The sequence below is a fragment of the Sciurus carolinensis genome, chromosome 9 (genome assembly GCF_902686445.1).
Source record: "Sciurus carolinensis chromosome 9, mSciCar1.2, whole genome shotgun sequence".
In the NCBI taxonomy this organism is placed as follows: Eukaryota; Metazoa; Chordata; class Mammalia; order Rodentia; family Sciuridae; genus Sciurus; species Sciurus carolinensis.
Window position 1 is genome coordinate 60,746,176 of NC_062221.1, and position 20,295 is coordinate 60,766,470.

At 33.2% G+C, this 20,295-nt stretch overlaps 1 pseudogene; it reads right to left on the reverse strand.

The window, feature by feature from the left end:
- Window positions 1-14,406: 14,406 nt before the first annotated feature.
- Window positions 14,407-14,959, reverse strand: LOC124993781 (MICOS complex subunit Mic26-like; annotated as a pseudogene).
- Window positions 14,960-20,295: the final 5,336 nt, after the last annotated feature.

A 20,295-nucleotide genomic window follows, 5' to 3' on the forward strand; every position in this document is an offset into this window, starting at 1 on the left:
GGGCACGTTGACTGATAATGTCATTCAAGTCCTCTATAGTTTTGTTGAGTTCTGTCTAGTCATTCTAATATATTACTGAGAGTGTGATAAGGAAGTCCACATATATTGATGTTCTAACTACTATTATTGTATAATAATAGTATTTTTCTTTTTAGTTTGCTGAAGTTTTGCTTTCAGTGTTTAAGGACTCTATTGTTAGGCAAATGTACATGAATTGCACTCTTCTTCCTCCAATAATATTTTTGCCTTCAAGTCTACTTAGTCTGCCATTTATACTCCCACTCTTCTTATCTTTGAATTTCAGGGCACCCTATTTTTTTAGAAATTGTTTTTTTAATCCATTTTCAGGTTTTTGATTGGAATGTTTGACACATGTAGTATAATAATTCACATTGTTGGATTTATGTCTGTGTTTTGACATTATGTATTTTTTACATCTTGTGCTTTTTTTTGTACTTTACTGCCTCCTTTTATGATAGATATTTTTAGTGTGTCTTTTTTATGTCTTTGTTAATATTTTTACACTTTAAGCTTATTTTATTAGCAGTTTGCCGTGGGCATTATGATATTCATCTTCACTTATCAAAATCTATTTTAGATTTACACAAAATTCTGGTAAAATATAGAAACTTCACTCAAATACAGTCATTTCTACCCACCTCCTTTGTTCTCTTACTGTCATACATATTAATTATATATGCCAGTTGCACAGTTTTGCAATTTGCTTTATAAAAATGTAACATGTATTGGAGAAGTAATAGAGGAAATGGTCAAAAAATTTACATACTTTTTACTTTTTTCCAGATATTTTCCTTTTTTGGTGGTCTCACTTTCATTTTTTGGATTCAAGTTACTCTGATGTCATTTTATTCCAGCTCAAAGGACTTGCTTAAGGATTTCTTTAGAAACATTATACAAGCAAAAAGTTCCATCAGTCTTTGTTTACACACAAAGTCTTCATTTCATCTTCATTTTTGAAGAATTCTTTTACTGGAAATTAGATTTTGCTCAGCATTTTGTTTTTCTTTTATCACTGGATATTTTCTTCTCCTCATTGCTTCTGATGAGAGTCAAGAGAGACAGATTTTCATAGTATTATTGTTCCTCTGTATGTAATGAATTATTTTCTTTTTGATGCTGTTTTGCTAATTGAGACCTGAAGAAAATGCAAAAAGAAAGCAAGAAGGCCCCAAACACATTGTACTTTCTTGAACTTGGTCCGATTTTTAAATTAATTAGTGATTCTCAGTTAGTTATACATCTTGCTTTTTCTCTCCAGAAACCTTAAATGGTTGCAGTTGGCAATTTTATTATGTTTTATCATTGCTTTGGGGCAGAAAATTGGATGAGGTCCTCACTGTTCCATCGTGAAAGATTAATTATTTTTTTTAAAAAAACAAGAACTTGATACTCTTTACCCTTTTAGTTCTAAAATTTACTTTGGTATGAATATAGTCATCTGAGTTCTCTTTAGATTAGTGTTACCATAACAGTTCTTTTTCATTGGCCCTTAGCATTTTTTGTCTTTATATTCAAGTGGAATTCTTGCTGACATCAAGTGGTTTGTTTTACTTTTTTTGATCCATTTTTACAATATCTTCTTAATTATGGTGTTCAGAACAATTACCACGCTTTCATTTAATGCACTTATTAATATAGTCAGGTTTAAATCAAACACCCTCTTATTGCTTTTTTATTTGTTCCCTTTCTCCATTTTCAATATTTTCAGTTTTTTTTTTTGATTAACCGAATGTACATTTATTCCCCATTTTCTTTTTAGTTGGTTATTATCTATACTGTGATATTATTTAGTTGTTCCTTTAGAGTTTATAGTAAATAACTTTATCAGTCTAGTTTTAGTTGATAATATACAACATCACATGTAGTGTAATAATCTTACAACACTATGCTTATTTCCTACTGAAGCTTTTGTGCTATTTTAATTTATTTTTGTTAATTATCTTGGAAATAAATTTTAATTAGAAATATTATATTTAGCCAGGTGCAGTGGCACCTTCCTGAATCCCAGTGACTCAGGAGGCTCAGGAAGGAGGACCACAAGTTTTAGACCAGGCTCAGCAACTTAATGAGACTCCATATCAAAATAAAAAGCAACAACAATTGGGTACGTGGTTCAGTGGCAAAGATCCCCTGGATTCAATCCCCAGTATAACACACACACACAGATACATGGGAGGTGGGGGAAGAGAGAGGAGAGAGAAATTATATTTAGATAAGTAGTCACTATTTTGATTGATCATTATTCATTCAGACCTAGTTCCCAAATGGTACAGTTTTCCTTTCTGCTTGAAGTACTCCCCTTGCATTTCTTGTCTGCTTGTGATACATTCTTTCATAATTTTTAGGTCTAGAAAAAAATGTCTTTCTTTCACCTTAGTTTTTTTAAAATAGTTTTGGTCTGTAGAGAATTCTAGATGTATAGTATTTTTCTTTAGTTCCTTGAAGCTGTTGCTCCTGGGCCTTCGTATTTGGTTTGTTTTCAACCCTGCATTTACTTACCTTCTCATCTTAATTTTCCACATGGACTATGCTTTTCTGTCACATTGAGCTTCTAAAATATTTTTATCATTGGTTTTAAGTAAGTTTGTTATGAAGTATGTTGTTAGAATTTTCTTCATGTTTCTTGTAATTAGAGCTTATTGATTAATTTGGATCGGTGAGTTTTTAGGGTCTCTCCAATTTGGCAAAATATTTGATATTATATTTCAAATGCATTTTTCTGCCCCACTTTTTAGAGATTCCAAGTGTCATGTTTGTCAGATCACCTGCCACAAATTAGCAATTTGCTATTTTTTTAAAACTATCTTTCTTTGTTTCATTTTAGAAACAAAGTTTCAATTGCTCCATCTTTAAAATCACTAACATATTCTTCTGCATTTGCTGTTGTTTAACAAATCCAATGTGATTTCTGATATTATAATTTTCATCCTTAGAAGTCAGATGTTTGTCTTTTTAATATCTCTTCCAGATTTCTGCTAAACATATTTCTTTTTTCCTCTAGACTACTATGTCTATGGAATATACTTGTAATAAATCTTATGCCTTTGTTTACTAATTCTATCATGTGTGCCATTTCTGAATCTGTTTCATGTGACTGAAATTCTTTTCTTTATTATTTCCTGCTTATTATAGTTTGGCTCTTTAATGGCCCCCAAAAGCCCATGTAGTAAAGACTTGATCCCTAGGGAAGCACTATTGGGAGGTGGTGAAACTTTTAAGAGGTAGAGCCTAAAGTGAGGTCTTTAGGTCTTTGGGGGTTTGCCCTTGAAATGGATTGTGGGACTGTACTCTCTTCCTTGATTAATTTTTGCTCCCTGGACATGAGGTAAGCAGTTTTGCTCTATAATATTCTTTCTGCCACTGCCATCTAGCACCCCACCAGAAGCCTAAAAGCAACAGATCCAATTAACCTGTGAGTCAAAATCAACCTTTTCTCTTTATAAATTGATTATCTCAGATATTTGTTATAGTGACATTTAGTGAACAAAGTTGATGAATTCCTTGCTTCACATGAGTGACGTCTTTGTTTAGATTCCAAGGGTGAGATGTGAATTTTACTTGAGAACTGTATTAATTCATTTTATTTTGAAAAACCAGTGCTGTAATCTCTGAGTTGTGACATTATCTTTTCCAACATGTATCTGCTTTGTATTTTCATATTCATTGTAGCCTCATTCACAATAGCCAAGATATGAGTCAACATGAAGGTGCATTGAAAGTTAAAAAGATAAAAAAGTGAGAGAAAAATATATAATTTATAAAATAAACATATAAAGTGTATATATCATATAATACATATAAAATATATAATATTTACATATTATATTACAAATATATTTTTATATATACATATATGACACAAACATACAAAAATATACATGCAATGAGCATACACACACACACACACACACACACTAGAATGTTATTTGGTCATAAAACAAGGGAAATCCTGTTAGACATTATGCTAAGCAAATTAAGCTCAGCAGAGATCAATACTGTGTATGGTCTCAGTCATATGTGGAATCTCAAAAAAATCCACTTAAAAAAAGCATAGAATAGAATGGTGGTTGCCAAATTCTGGAGGGTGAGGAAAATGGAGATATGTTAGTCAAAGGGTACAAACTTTCAGTTATAAAATGAACAGCTTCTGGCAATCTAATGTACAGCATGGCTGGTGGTGGATATGTTGCTTATTTTGATTGTGGTAATCTTTACACAGTTTATACCTACATCAAATCATTCTGTAGTGTGCCTTGAAAATATGCAATCTTTATCAACTAATTTTTTTTAAATAAAAGTAAAAACGTGTAAAATATTTCTGTAAAAACCCTTGAACTGTTTTGGAATTTGACTAAGCTATTTGGAAAATATTTGGCCATTTTTGTTCTTGCTTTTGTGCTTTGACAAATATTACTGGAACACATTTAGTCAAGGACCAATTTTTGCAACTACTGAGAGAAAAATTCTTCTCAGGACTCTATGCAGTGAACTTTGTGAATCTTTCTACTCTGAGTGGTGGGAACAGAACAGAAACTGTTGCTTGCCCTGGTATTTCAGACATCTTTGTTTCTCATAATTATTTCAGGTGGTTCTTTCCACGGCCTTGCATAGTTTCTTCAAATGAATGCAATCATTAGTACTCAGCTGAATTCTCACGGGGTACCCTCTGTTGTTCTCCAGAGTTCTCACTGAGCAGTTCCTTTTCACTCCTACACTCAGCCCTGTGAAAGTCTAGTCACCTTGACATTCCTAGACTCTAGGATCTATTTTATCCATTTTCTCAATGCAGAGAGACTTCTGGGCTCCTCCTGGTCCCCCCTCCCTCTGCTTCATTGCCAGAAAATGCTTCAAAATAATTGTAGTTCTCACTTCTTTAGTTTTCCTTATCCTTTATTGCCCAGTGTCCAATATCTTTAGAACAATTCTTTCATATATTTTATCTAGTGTCATAGTTGTTTGAAGTAACTCTCCATCTTGGTTCTCTGTGTATATTTCATCTACTGATCTGCATGTTTAGTCTTTGTTAAGCAGGATAAATAATAATAATAATGCACTTTAATGCTTTCTAATCTGTACAAATTACATCATTTTATTTGATTATTACACTAAATATATAAAGTTAAAATTTTATTGTGAAATGGAAAATTCCTACTTCAAATCCCAATAATCATTATTTTGTAAGGTATAAGAATGGGGAAGTTAATTGATCTTTCTAAACTTAAGTTGTTTTACCCATTGGTAGAGAACATTAGAATTAAATTATATAATGTGATTTGCCTAAAGATTGGTCTATAAATTCAGTAAATAGTAATTGTTATTATTGATAACAGTAACAGATAAGAATATCAATGCATTATTGTCAACAAATTTAATGCAGCAGCCAGCCTTGGCTTCTCCTCCCAGAATCTTTTTCATAGTTTAGGAGATGGGAGAGAAAGGACAAAGAAAATATCTCGATCCTATTTAAAATAGCTATTTGCCTTTGATTGTATAGTTCTGAATGTCTTTTGATATCTTCTACATATATCTTACTGCTCGACTTACTAAAAGATTAAATAAATGTCATTTATAATAATTGGATTAAATTTACTATCTTTCTTTAAATATAATTTTGTACCCTATCAGAAATGTTTACATTTAAATTATTGTGATAATTTTTGTCAAAATATCATTTTGTTTTATCAAGTCTAAATATTAGATAATAAGACTTGGAGAATCCCATAGATATTCTTATAGGGGTGAAATCTGTGACAATGAATTTTTGGTATTAGTTAGGTTCATAGACATTCTTTCAGTGATAATGATATTCCATGTGGCGTTTTTGTTATCTACTTCAACTCTTGACCTGCTGAATAGTGAAGCTGAAGTGTGAACTTGATATAGAAAATTTTAACTTAAGTCCCTGTTGATAATGGTATCTTACTCATCTGAAAACTTTCACACCTAAGATAATTCTAAAGAAGTGTAATATACACAAAGGAGCTGTCCTCCAAAAGATTTTATACTTTGAATATTTTTAAAGATTTCCAATGCTTAGTTTTTTTTCCTAAAAAGAAAGAAAGAATAGTTTTAAAATAATTATTTATCCCCAGACAGCATTGCAGCATTACAAGAATATAAATATCCTTACTCTGAGAGGCGACATGACTGTAAGGCACAAGGTTTTCCATGTATGACTCAGGTGCCCTCCCGTAGATCCCTCTTTCCAAAGTTTTGACTTGGGATTCAACTTTAAGAGTTATAAGAGGTAACACACTTCATAAATTCCAGTTAAGTAAATTATAATTACAGTCCAAATTCCAATTAGGAAAATTCAGCATTGCTAAGCTGAGGAATGAAGCTTAAAGATACAATTAATATGAGCTTATATTAAAGGATTTGATGGAATTAATAAACTCTATAACAATAGTTTATTTCTTAATCTTGAACACAAGCAACAGGTTCTTGCTGTCAGAAACTAGCAAAGCAGCCTACCTTCTGTTTATTGCTTTTGAATAGTGGTATTTCATCAAATGAAACCCTGTAACCAGTGCAATTATGAGGGACTTGGACAGTTTTTAGGAAAAATTAAGGAAAAAAATCACTTGGGATCTTACAGAAGAAAGTTTAAATTTAACCCTCAAATATTAAAAATGCAAATAAAGAAAAAATATTGGAAAGGGCAAGAAGAATACTTTTCTTCAGAATGACTAAGAAATATGTCCAGAGATATGAAGATAACAAGAAAGAATTACTGACTTTGGTTAGAAAAGCAAGCATAATGCACTGGCTGATTCATGTACTTGGGTTATTCCTTATCAATACAGGGATAAAATTGATAAATTGAAGGACAGGCATTAGTGGTTCCACTCAGTGACATCATTTTACTAGAATTGATCCAAGCAACTTCTTGATGTAAATTTACTCAAATATGTTGTCTGTATAAAAGTCCCATCATTTTTAGTTATTTCTGGTATTAATAAAACTCTCTATTTTTTCAAACCAAAAACTTCCCTTTTCTGAAGATCAAATAAATATAGCATATTATTAATTTGTACCATATATTCATCTGAAGCCTCTCTGTTTCTCTTGCTCTCTCTCCACACACACACACACAAACACACACACACTCTCTCTCTCTCACACATATGTTTACATACATACATATACAAAAATGCATATATTTTTTTCCATTACTGGGAATTGAACCTGTGGCTTTGTGCATGCTAGGCAAGCATTCCATCCACAGTTCCCTGGACAATATGTTGTGAAATTAAAAATGATTGTTTTTGATCCCATCCTTCTGACCTTATTTAATTTGTATTACCTCCTCACAGACCAAAGTACACATACTCCAAATATTTGTATTTTGCACGTCACATTGAAAGTTAGGACTTCAACATACAGATTTGTGGCCAGGAGAGAAGCACAAACATAAAGTCCTTAACAGAAGCCGAAATATTCATATACCAATTCTCATTAATCATCAGATGAGTACTGCTCCTGGAAATTTGTTCCCTGACATTTTTGGTCCAGCACATGGATAAACTAAAGAACTTTAGTAATCAGAGGAAGCCGTCACTCAAAGAAATGCAGTCTGACTATTGCAAGTAGGTCAACTACAGACTGAAGTGGTTAAAATGGGGGAATATGAGTGGAATTTCAACAGCAACTGCTTTACCTCTTTAAATAAAATCTGCTGAATAGTCTACAATAATTTGCCTATGAACTTAGTCATGTGTTTGGGAAGTTAAAAATGCTGGCTTCTTAACAAATCAATAGCACCAATGTATAACAAGTCAGTTTTTACTGAATAATTGTTTTAAATTATTTTTTTCTCTGTTTTAAATTTTATTTTTTAATAAATTTTATTGTGTATACAACATGATGAGATAAAATGCACATATACAACATGATGAGATAAGGTATACAACATGATGAGATAAAATGCACTGTAACAAAATGATTACTGGAATATATTTCATTTTATAATTTCATACTTTTATAATCATCTGTACTTTATTACTGTTGTTTCAAATGAGATAACCACAGTTCTTAGAATCTAAGATGAATTTCATATTTAGAGTCCCTTGTGAGAATATAGGAAGTTGTTGTCATTTACTTGTATTTTAAAAGCATACCTGATTTTTTATTGTATGTATATTGCACTATGTAATAAATTTACCAACATTTTAAAATCAGAATTATTGTTTAAGTCCTGCAACTCATCACCTTGCTACTGAGTAATATAACCTTTTGTAAATATTATTTGGTGATTTTTTCCTCTTAAAATTCATAGGAAAAAATGTTAAGCTAACAACATAAATATTGTGTCCTTTCTGATATTATTTGTACATATATATTTTAATAAAATTATGCTTTTACATGTATACTCGCAACATAAATATAAAAGGCAAGAGTCATTTGAAAATGATATATTTCAACAAATTTTAAAGATAAAAAGAAAATGGAGAAAGAGTGAAGGATATTGTGGGAAACTGGAAGCAAATGTTAACTAGCACACAGGAGTTGGTCTTGCACACAGGGCAATGTCAGCAAGAAAGACATCATTTTTTTTATATCATTTTTAATGCAGGATCCAAGTTCAGTATTTACAGGCAGATGACAGGAAACACATTTGGATAGATATTGTAGATGAGTTGAAACATGTATTTATTGAAATAATGCAAAGAAATGAACTAAATAAAGTTAAAGATGTGTTCATTGGAGCTGCATAACCCATACTCACATAGACAACATAATGTAAGCAGATTATTGACATGCCCTCTCCAAATCAAATTACAGACATAGCAGGGAAAACATGCTGCTCTCATTACGGAACAGAATACAAGTGTTATCAAACCAAAAACAACCTCAGTTAGAGGTAGACATTTGGGAAGAAGGGTCCCCAGAAGTGAAGTGGTGATATCTGTATTTTACAGAGGGAACCTACACTAATCTGTATTAACAAAGTAAGTAACAATTGTATTAGGAGTGTATTAGAAATTCATTCTTTAGTATATTTTCACAATCTCTCATGCATGACTCCTAAGAGCTCTAAAAATCAGATTTCCTCTCCACATTCCCAATACATTGACTATAAAATTTACCTAATCTTAACTTACTTGGTGACAAAACCTGACCAAAATAACATGGAGATATTTGTTCCTTTTGTTTATCACACTTGCTATAGATATTTATGCTTTCTGTTCCAGAAATATTTAATGGTCTTAATTATAGAGTCTGCTCCAAATCTTACAGGAGATATTACATATTATAATAGTACATAGTGTCTTTATGGTAATATTTTATAGTATCTAAATTATTCTTAATTTCAAAATGCATTTGATTTCCAGGATTTGTAACAGGAATGATGGATAGATATAATTGAATAGGTACTTGTGTAGAAAAACAAACACCAAATTCAAGTGATAGTTACCTTTGGAGAAAAGGAAGGAAAATGTGATAAAAGTTCTACACAGAAGATTATTAAATTGGGTGATGGTCACATATGTACTTATTATATTAATTTATATTCTGTCTCTCTAATAGTTCAAAATGATAGAAATTAGCCCTAAAAGAACTTGATATAACCTAATAGTGATATAACCATATCCAAAGTACATGGAGGTGATATGGTAGTTAAAATGCTCTAAATATTTTTGGTCATATCAGAAGACAATAGACAAATGACTTCATTTTCACAAATGAAGAAACTGTACATGCATGTTATTTAGAGGTATGGATAATAAAATATACGACAAAAAAAGCTGGTTGTCATTGCTTTTTAAGAATTAGTATTATAAATGGCAGAGTACAGTTACTTTTAAATATAATAAATATATTACTTTTAAATATATTACTTTGATAATAAATTTAAAATGTAATTTTAAAAACAATGAACATTGATGACTTTCAAATACACAGATGAATAGCATCAATTTTTATTGTTTTTGTAAAAGTTGATGTTCTTTATAGTAAAATGGAACTTATTAGAGTTGTCATGATTTAAGGAAAATGAATACTATAAGAATAGAGTGTAGTAGCAAATGTGACATTGCAGGGTACTGTGTAATTCTTTATAGATATGTATGTGTCTGTGACTTATGTTAATAATATGCTTTTAGACTCTCTACAGTTACACAGAAGATATTTGGAAATAAAATACAAATTCCTTCTGTTTAAAAAAATACAAACTCCTTCTACATAGAAATGCTTTGATATTTTCTCTGAAACTTAGGTGATCCAAATTATTGCTAAATACAAATATATACATAAGTTTCACCCTAAAGGCTTTTGATGGTAGATACCTCTGCCCAATTTTTGTTGTCATTGTGTCCTTTTCCTTGATCATCAAAATCACCAACCTTCTTCCAACTCATCATTTCTAGGGTTTGCTGACATCTAACTAATACAACTTTTCAGCATTTACCATAATTTGAACTTCATATTCCCTGAGACCCATGTATTACAATTTTGGGAATGATATAAGTAAGTTTAGGCATCCTGCTATTCTGCATTGACCCCCTGGGCACAGTCTGGAATTATTTATGCTTTGTGTCTAGCATGTCAAACTTCCTGGAATATCAATTTACCCTCCATTTCTTATTGTTCAAAACTCTGAGGTCCAGTTTAACTGCTATTTTGATCATAATGCCTTACTTGATCACACTAATGTTTGGAGAAGTTTTTTACTATTTGGAACAAAGAGAAGAAAACTTGAGTGCACCTCTGAGATCCATGCCCAAAGCACCTGCGATTATGTAAGTGATGTAAGTGTTAGAGGACAATTGTGAGGTAGATAACCACATATTGGCCATTGAGGAGTGATTGGAAACCACTTTGAAGCAATGACTTTGTACAGGAGTTAATGGTATCTCACTTTTCTTGTTTCTGGGGGAAAAAAGCAGAATATGCCTCACTATGGAAATAACCACATCCTATCAATAGGGTCAGAGTCAGATCCATAAAAACAGTAAACTTTTTAGTTTTAGAATTTCAGTTATGATATGACAGATGAAATTCAGTCTACTGAAACTAAAGGCCATAGGTCTCAGAAAGTGACCTGCATTCTGACCTGAGCATAGACTTGGCCCTTTCTAATTCTTTTCCTTTCTACAGAGTTTGTTCTTAAACGATCATTATGATTAAGCACAGTTTATGGATTTGAAAAGGTAATATGTTTACATATACATACCAGTTTGGTTTTTCTAGAAGTATGTGGTCCTATTAATCATGTTTGCTAAGTATGTGGTCTTACTAATCACTAATTCTCAACATCTTTTTAATTCAGCTTTCAGTCCTCTTTGATCATTTATCTCTTTGATATTTCTCTTCAATATCTGAATGTCAACAATGTTCAAGATATTTAATATAACTAATTTTAAGAAAACTAGGTGCTTTATTTTCATGGGTAAGAAAAACACAACTACATGTAAGCAGATTCCTTGTTCTAGTTTATTTTTTGCAAATGGTTTAGTTTTAATCCTTGGACACAAAAATATGCCAAATATTAATGTTAGATTTCACATTAATATAGATATATTGATAGATGAGAGATGATAGATGGACTGATTGATAGATGAAGGAAGCAAAAGAAGGAAGGAAAGATGATACTAATAATCATTGTTCAATAATTCTCCCATTTCCATGGTTCCTATTTAATTTGCAGTACCCAGTTGTTCCCATGATTCAGACTTCTTTTATTGTTTCAAGCGATTACTAAATTATTTCTCATTTCTCTATTTTGCCATATCATCAAGAGAAATGCTATCCAGCCCCTATTTTCTCTGGGTTATTTATCAGAGCCATCATCTTTGCACTTCTGCCTTTTGAACGGGTCCCTATCCCTTTCTAATACAGCTGATCTAGATCAATTTCTCTTTTTCTTAATTTAAAAATCTCTGCATGCATATTTTATTCTTAAAGGACACTTGAAATGATTATTTTAAGGCAAGATGTTATATAAAGGGAACATTCACAATAACTACATATCTACAACTATCTAAAATTCATACCTACATGTATAGCTCTATATAATTACCAAAGTGAAGTGCAGATTAGATTATCATGTAGCATCTGATGGCTGCCCTTATGCTGCAAAGTGTGTTTTCAAAAATAATTTCCTGCCACATTCCTGACTGTATTTGCAGCCTGAGTTGATCCCTTCCCTGCTGTTTTCTGATCTGCCCCTGGGTTACTAACAGCCCCAACAGACAGACTGGCTCTTGCTACCTGCTGCTCAGACACAGATTAACTCACTACCAGCCATATGGGCTAGCAACTTCACAAATTCCTCTCCTTTTGCTTTTGGCTCTTTGGAAAGTTAATGGACAGTTTTTTGGTGGAGAGAAAAACAACCTGGTGGTGTGTGGACTGGGCAGTAATCACCTGCACCCCACACAACTGGCACCTCCATCTGCCTTTCAGCAGCTATTTGTGTGAAAGGAATGAATTACTGCATTTATTTGGTACAACTCCCGTGTTGTCAGCCACTATCATTTGCCTTGACTAGAAAGTTAAACAATTAAATACCTAATTCATATTTATCTAACATAATTATTAGATATAAATATATATGGTTAAAATATGTCTCAAAATGTTGATATATATGTATATATGTTGTGTATGTGTGTGTGTGTGTATTTGTGTACACACATACAGTCAAGTAAGTTCAAATATCTATGCTCTTTCCTAAAGACAGTAAGTCAGTGGTTTAAGATTTAAGGAATAGTGTGATGAAATAACCCATTCAATAATTAGGCAAATAAATGGGCAAAGGAACAAAGCAGACACTTTTCAAAAGAAGGATAATTGGCCAACAACTATAAGAAAAAAAAATGTTCAACATCTTTAGCCATCAGGGAAATGCAAATCAAAACTACATTGAGATTCCACCTCACTCTTGTCAGATTAGCTAGCATGGAGAGTATGAATAGCAATAATTATTGGCAAGAAGGTGGGGGTTCAAGTGGGGTGAAGCAACTCTTATATACTATTGGTGAAAATGTAAATTAGTACAAGCACTATGGAAATCAGTAGGAAGATTCCTCAAAAACCAATGTGATCTACCTATACCACTCCTCTGTATCTGTTCAAAGAATTAAAGTCAGCATACTTTATACAAACATGTCTACCCATTTTTATCACAGCACAATTTACAATGTACAAGTTATGGAACCAGTTTAGGTGTCCATCAACTGATTAATAGATAAAAAAAATGTGGTATATATACACAATAAATTTTACTCAACCGTAAAGAACAAAATTACATTATTTGCTGGAAGATGCATGAAAGTGGAGAGCATCATGTTAAGCAAAATAAGCCAACTCAGAAAGAAAAATGTTATGTTTTCAATCATATGTGGAAACCTAGAGGGAAAAAAGAAAAAAAGGGGGGGATGTCATGAAAGTAGAAGGGAGGCCATCACAGTACAGGACAGAGATCAGAGGAGGAAGGAGAAAGGAGGGAAGGGAAGGGGAGGTGTTTGGGAGTGATATAGATTAAATCATGTTATATGAATATGCCATAATGAAACACACTACTCTGTATAATTAATTTGCACCAATATAAAGTCCTTACGAACATGACCCCCCCTTAAAAAAAAGAAAAAAAAAAAAAAAAAAAAGAAAGAAAGAAAAGAAATTGTGTGATGAGATGGGAAGACCACAGATTGCAAGCTTCCCTTCTGGATTCACGGTGACTTCCAACAAGTCCTTTCTCATGCCTTGATTCTCTCTGAAATAGTGTGTGAAAACATGTTGTGAACTGTACTGAAACATAATAATAAAACTCCACTGTTTAATCATAAATACCATGGTTAGATGACTGGCTTTTTGGAACTTGAATGCAAAGGTTTAACAAAGATTCTTTATTCTGAATCTCTAAAATATTAATAATCATTTTTCATTCACAAGCGATCAGTGTGTGATCATGCTATTAGAAGTCTTAGGTGTTTAACATTATTTCATATTCAGCTCATCTTGATTCCTTTCTCTAAAAAAATAGTCTTTTATTGGTTGATATAGATAGAATAATTGAAATAAAATTACTGACTTTAGAATCAGTAAGCAATCATAAAATATTTTACTTTATTTCTTTTCCTTAAAGGCATAACTTTTTTTAAATTTGGATTTTAATTATGTACATAAATAATGACATGAGAACGAGGAGTTCTAAGGCTTGTACATTATCTTCAGGTGAAAGGATTTCAGCTTAGTCCACTTGTAGTATGGCCTCACCCAAGATAATGAGAAGTACTACTATAAATTTTCCTGAAGAAGAAGGCAAGTTTACTATATTCAATACTGACTTCTCTGCCATTTTTTTGTAGAAATACTGTTTTACTCTTGGGAGTTTCTGCTGGTTAACTACAACTGATTAAAATGGGCAGAACATAGAGTTCTCTACTTGTTTCCAGGTGAATTCTTCACATTTCCTGGTTTCTGAAAGTTCTCCTTCCATAAATCTTCTATGATTATTAAACCCCAGTCATGTAACTTCTTCCCAGTGATCTGGGCCAATGCAGTGGTTTCTCAGGGGTTAAGAGGCAGCTAATCCCATGAAACCAAGTGTATATACAAGCTTCTTTATTTTTGAAACTCTAGTGAAAAGGAGTCCAACAAGGCCAGCAAAATCAATGACACCAAGTCTTGGAAAAAAATCCAGGATATATATCCAGGAGATACTCATAGCTATCTGGTCCCATTGAACCAAACTTTGCATTTGGGCTTAATGTGGAAGCATGTTTCCTGACACCAATTTGTATATGGCTCTCAATGATGTCGGAGCTGTGAGGCTTTCTTCCAATTGAGTCCTTGGCTCTTCCATACATTTACATTGACCCTCAACAACTGAGTAGAGTGTAAACTCATCAACTTTCATGGAATTTTTGTGAGGTGCATACTTTTTTAGTGCTGCATAGACTTTGAAGGTGAGCAGGCTCAGGCTCACTGACCCAACTGACCCCTGATTACCTTGAACATGTCACTGGCAGAGGTGGCTCCTCCAATAGGAACATCTCGGCTTCTGCTCCACCCACTATGGAGGCTTACTTTTCAATTGTTTAATATATTTAAATATATTTATATATTTAAACTATGGTAATTCATATTTAGTCATTTTGATGGTTTATGTTAAGATTGGAAATGGTACAAATAATTAAATGATGTCTTATATTTATGTTACCTTTATTAAATATCTCATTTCCTTTTGATTTAGACTCCCCTGGAGTAGTTTTAAAAATGAATAAATATTCTGGATTATTATAAAATCTTATAGCATAAATACTTTTTATATGCAAATATGATCTCTTAAGTTGCTTTTCTTTATTTTTCTCATTTTTTAAATTTGAATTTACTGATTATTAACACTTCATGTAAATTAACATTGTGTTAATTTATCATTGATTTACATTGGAAGAAACAATATAATATCCAAATAATACAATTTTATTCAATTTATAATATATGTAGTTTTACCTATATTACATTGTGTTCATTTGCTATTAGTCACTGTGACAAAAATGCCTGACGAGAACAACTTAGAGAAGCACAAGTTTATTCTGGACTCATGGTTTCAGAGATCTCAGTCCTTGGTTGGTTGCTTCGATTGCTCTGGGCCTGTGGTCAGGCAGAACGTCATGGTGGAACAACTCAGGGGAGAACTGCTCAGCTCATGTCACCTGGGAAGGAGATAGCAAGGAAACAGAGACAAAACATAAGCCCCAATGGCATGCTCCCAGCGACCTACATCCTTCAGTCATGCCCCACCTGCCTATAGTTATCACCTAGTACAGTACTCTTTTCAAATCATTAAGTCATCAAAATAATTAATCTACTTATTAGGTTATAGCCCTCATAAGCTAATCATTTCACCTCTGAATATTCCTGCATTACCTCATGAGTTCTCCGGGGGGCATCTCAGAGCCCAACCATAACATATAGGTTGTCTGGTGTCTTTTGAATTAGATATGCTTGTGCGCAATGGATTGTGTGTGTATCTTTAAAAATACATCTTTGTGCAGATATTTAAAAAACTGATGTGTAATCAAAATAAATTATGCCTCTGCCTAATCAGAATTTATTCTACTTTTCTTCCTAGTCTTTATTTTAAAAGTTTCTAATTTAGAAAGGAAAGGGAGTACATTTTAATTGACTTTGTATGCTGGTATCTACTGGAACACGGTATTATTAATTATAATATGAACCCTTAATTGTTGAAGGATTGAATGGGAGCAACTGAGAATTAAGAAGACTTTTGGGTTTCTTTCCTATTATATGTTGAAGAATTGTCACACTTGCCTGATACATTATTACACATAAATAACTCAGTGAGAAGAGAAGTGACCTGCAGATGCTTATGAAGGCTAAAATACAGATAATATTGTGGATAATGGCCCAGTTAAACTTTATCTGCTTTTCTATTACATTGGTAACAGGGAGTTTTGATTGCACTTTGAAATGGGTTGTTGACTATATATTATTTTCAAAATCAATATCCAAAAATAATCCATAGCTTTAATTCTGGAGAAGATTCCAAGTACACATTTCTCTTTGCTCTACTCCAATACCTATATCATAAACTATGGGAACAACACAATAAGCAACCAAACAAAAATCTGGAAAGGAGGTAGGAGAAAGGCAAATTGGTTTGTCACCCCAGCACTGGCAAAGCCCCTTAACTGTAAGAAGGCTTGTGATCCCCATACTCAAGAGAAGTTGACCCAGGAGTTTCCCAACCTTAATCAAGCAACAAAGCAGCCCAGGTTGGCTCCTTCCTTCCCTCGTTGATACAGGAGCTTACTTAAAATACCAGGCATCACAGCACCACAGCAAGGGAGAAAAATTGGGATTAACAATAGAAGCCAAAGGAAACGCTCTTGCATATCAGGCTGGAACTCCAAACCATTGGGCATTAAGACACAAAATAAATGTGGTCACAGTGAGCAGCCCAACATAGGAAGACTTTTTAAACTCCTGTGTGCCTAATACCTTTCTCAGCAGCCAAACCTAGGAAACCATTTTATTTCTGAGGTTTTGAGTCACTCCATTGCCAGACATGCCTAGGGTCAGGAAAGAGGAGTACTACTCAGGGATGCTCCATGATGTGTTCTCCGGCCCTGACAGACAGAATCCCACCACAATAAATTCCTGGCCACAGAAGCCATTTGATCCTGGGACCAATGACTTCACCTGATGAAAAACACCTTGTAGTGCTGGCTTTCAGAAACCTCTTGGCCCTCCCCAGACATCTGCAGAGACCAGTGGAAGCCCCAGCAGTACCAGAATGAATATCAGACTAGAATACACTAGACGAGCTTTAACAATCGAACTGTCAGAGAAACAACTCACAGAAGAATGCCAGGACCTGAATGCTAAGGCTAAGCAGAGTGTCCACCTGCTAGAATAAGGAATTTTTAGAAGATCCAGAGTCTCCTAATGTAATAAACAAAATAGCAAGGATATTATTCCAAATCATATCGTTATACCAAGAACAAAGAAGATTACACCTTGAATGAGAAAAGATAATCAGCCAGCACTAACTTCAGATATTGAAATTTTATGACAAGGGGTTTTAATCAATGATAGAAAATTTACCTAAACAACCAATTATAAACTTCCATGAAACAAATGAAAAATTCAACCAAGAAATACAAGTTATACAAAAGTACCAAGTGGAAAATGTTACCCTGAAAAGTAACATTATATTATTATTTATAACAGCATTATAAAACTGACTTGTAAGGCTCAATTATATATTGAAGATAACAGAAGACAAGGATGGTAAACTTGATGGATTAATAGAATTTGCCCAGTTTGAACAAAAGAGAAAAGTAAACTGGAAAACAATTTAAATAAACTAAATACTCTCTGTGACTATGGACAATATTCCAAGATCCAATGTTTGTATTGTATTATCAGCGTCCCAGAAGGAGAGGGAAAGTAGAATCTGTTTGGAAGAGTATCCAGAGATATAATGATAAACGACTTCCAATATTTGGCAAAAATGATGCAAACATATAGATTCAAGAAGTGGAATAAATTCTTAACAAGATAAGTCCAGAGAAATTCATGCTGAGAAAAATCATAATTAAACTTATAAAAGCTAAAGACAAAGAAAAAGACATTGAAAGCAACCAGAAGTGAGATTCCCACACTTTACCTAAGGAGGTACCAATGTTTTCCTTGATGCCTTTAGGTTTTAGTAAGTCACATAATTATGTTGTAATTCCCAGAGCAACACTGACAGAAACTGTACAGAGACCATCTTGTTCACAGTCCACGGTGCCAGTGCCCTGGGGTAGGCTCTGGGAAAGTCAATCGAAGTGCCTGCATGGGAGACATATGACTGATGAGGAAAAGTTTTCCAGCCCAAGTTTGCTCCCATGGTTCCCTTACTTAGCTAGGTTTCTTGAGAATAGAAAAGGGGCATTCAGGGACATCATTTTTTACTGTTTACTTTTCTTTAGGAATGATACAGAAATACAGTATCACAACTCCATATGGAACTGGAAAACTTGTTTTTGTATTCCACAAAAGGCAGAGAAAGCAAAACAGAGGACAAAAGCAAAATCCACAGGACATACACAAAAGAATTGCAGTGAGAGATTTAAGTTCAATTTATTAATAGTTATCCTGAATGTGAACAGTGTAAATACACCAATGAAAAGACAAGTTGGCAGCAGAATCAATGAAACAAATAAGCACAAACCCAACTAAATCTTTAAAAGAAATTCACTCTCAGATCAACAGCATATGAAGATTAAAAGTGAAAGGATGCAAAAGATGAACCATAGAAACACTATTTTTTAAAAGAAAAGAATGAATAACTGTATTAATAAGAAATGAAGTAGATTTCCAAAATTCACTAGAGATGAAGAAAGACAATTCAATAATAGAAGGATCAACATACCAGGAACACCTAACAGTTCTCAATGTGTATCAAACTACAGAGCATCAAAATACAGGAAGCACAAGCCAACAAAACCAGAAGGAGAAATTGACAATCCCACAATTATAGCATTGACTTCACCATACCCCTCTATCAATTATCATAATAAAGATACAGGGAAAATCAGATGATGGAGAAAATCGATTATACAAATACCTAACACATCAAAAAATAAAGTCAAAAAATTGGCAAACCTCTGGTAAGACTGAAAGAAAGAAAAAGAAAGAGAAGAACCACTACTAACAGGATGAAATTGAGAAGATTGCTACAGACCCTGCAACCAGTGAAAGGGTAACAAATCATCATTCTGAACAACTTTATACTCATAAATTCAAGAAATCAGAGGAAATGGATCAATTATATGAAACCACAAAATAGTAAATCCCATCAAACCATTAAAAAAGTAAAATTTGCAATAAAAAATCTCCTGAAGAACTCCTCAGCCAGATAGTTCCACTGGAGAAATTTACCAAACATTGGAAAAATCAAAACCAATTGCATACAGTCTTTCTCAGTATTGTTCTAATACTCAAAGCAGACACAGTTTTTAAAAGACAAAGACTGATATCTCTCATGAACTTTGACATGAAAATTATCAGTAAAATATTAGCAAACAGCATACAACAATGTGTAAAAAGAACTGTATACCATGGCAAAATAGTCTTTATTCTCAGGATGCAATGTTGGATCAACATTATAAAATCAATCAAGGCCATTCATCACATCAACAGGACAAAAAGAAAAAAATCAATTTATGTATCAGCTACCACAGGGGATCCTTGTAGTTGGGAAATGTTCAATATCCTGACTGAGTTTGGTGTGATATGAACCTATACACATGATAAAGCTATATACGACGGTCCCCACACATGCTCTAGTGAGTACAAATAAAATAGGTGGTCTGAGTAACAGCAATACAGTGTATTAATGTCAATATTGTGATTGAAACATTATAATTTTGCATAAGAATGCCATAAGGGAAATAAAGTAAAGAGCACACAGGCTCTCTCTGATTTATTCTTACAACTGCATGTATATCTAAAATTATCTATATCCTATTTTTGGTGAAAAATTCTCACAGTCAAAAATCAAGAACACAAGCAACAACAGGTGTTGGAGAAGATGTGGGAAAAAGGTACACTCATACACTGGTGGGGCTGCAAATTAGTGCAGCCACTCTGGAAAGCAGTGTGGAGACTCCTTAGAAAACTTGGAATGGACCCACCATTTGACCCAGCTATCCCACTCCTTGGCCTATGCCCAAAGGACTTAAAATCAGCATACTACAGAGATATAGTCACATCAATGTTCATTGTTGCTCAATTCACCATAGCCAGATTGTG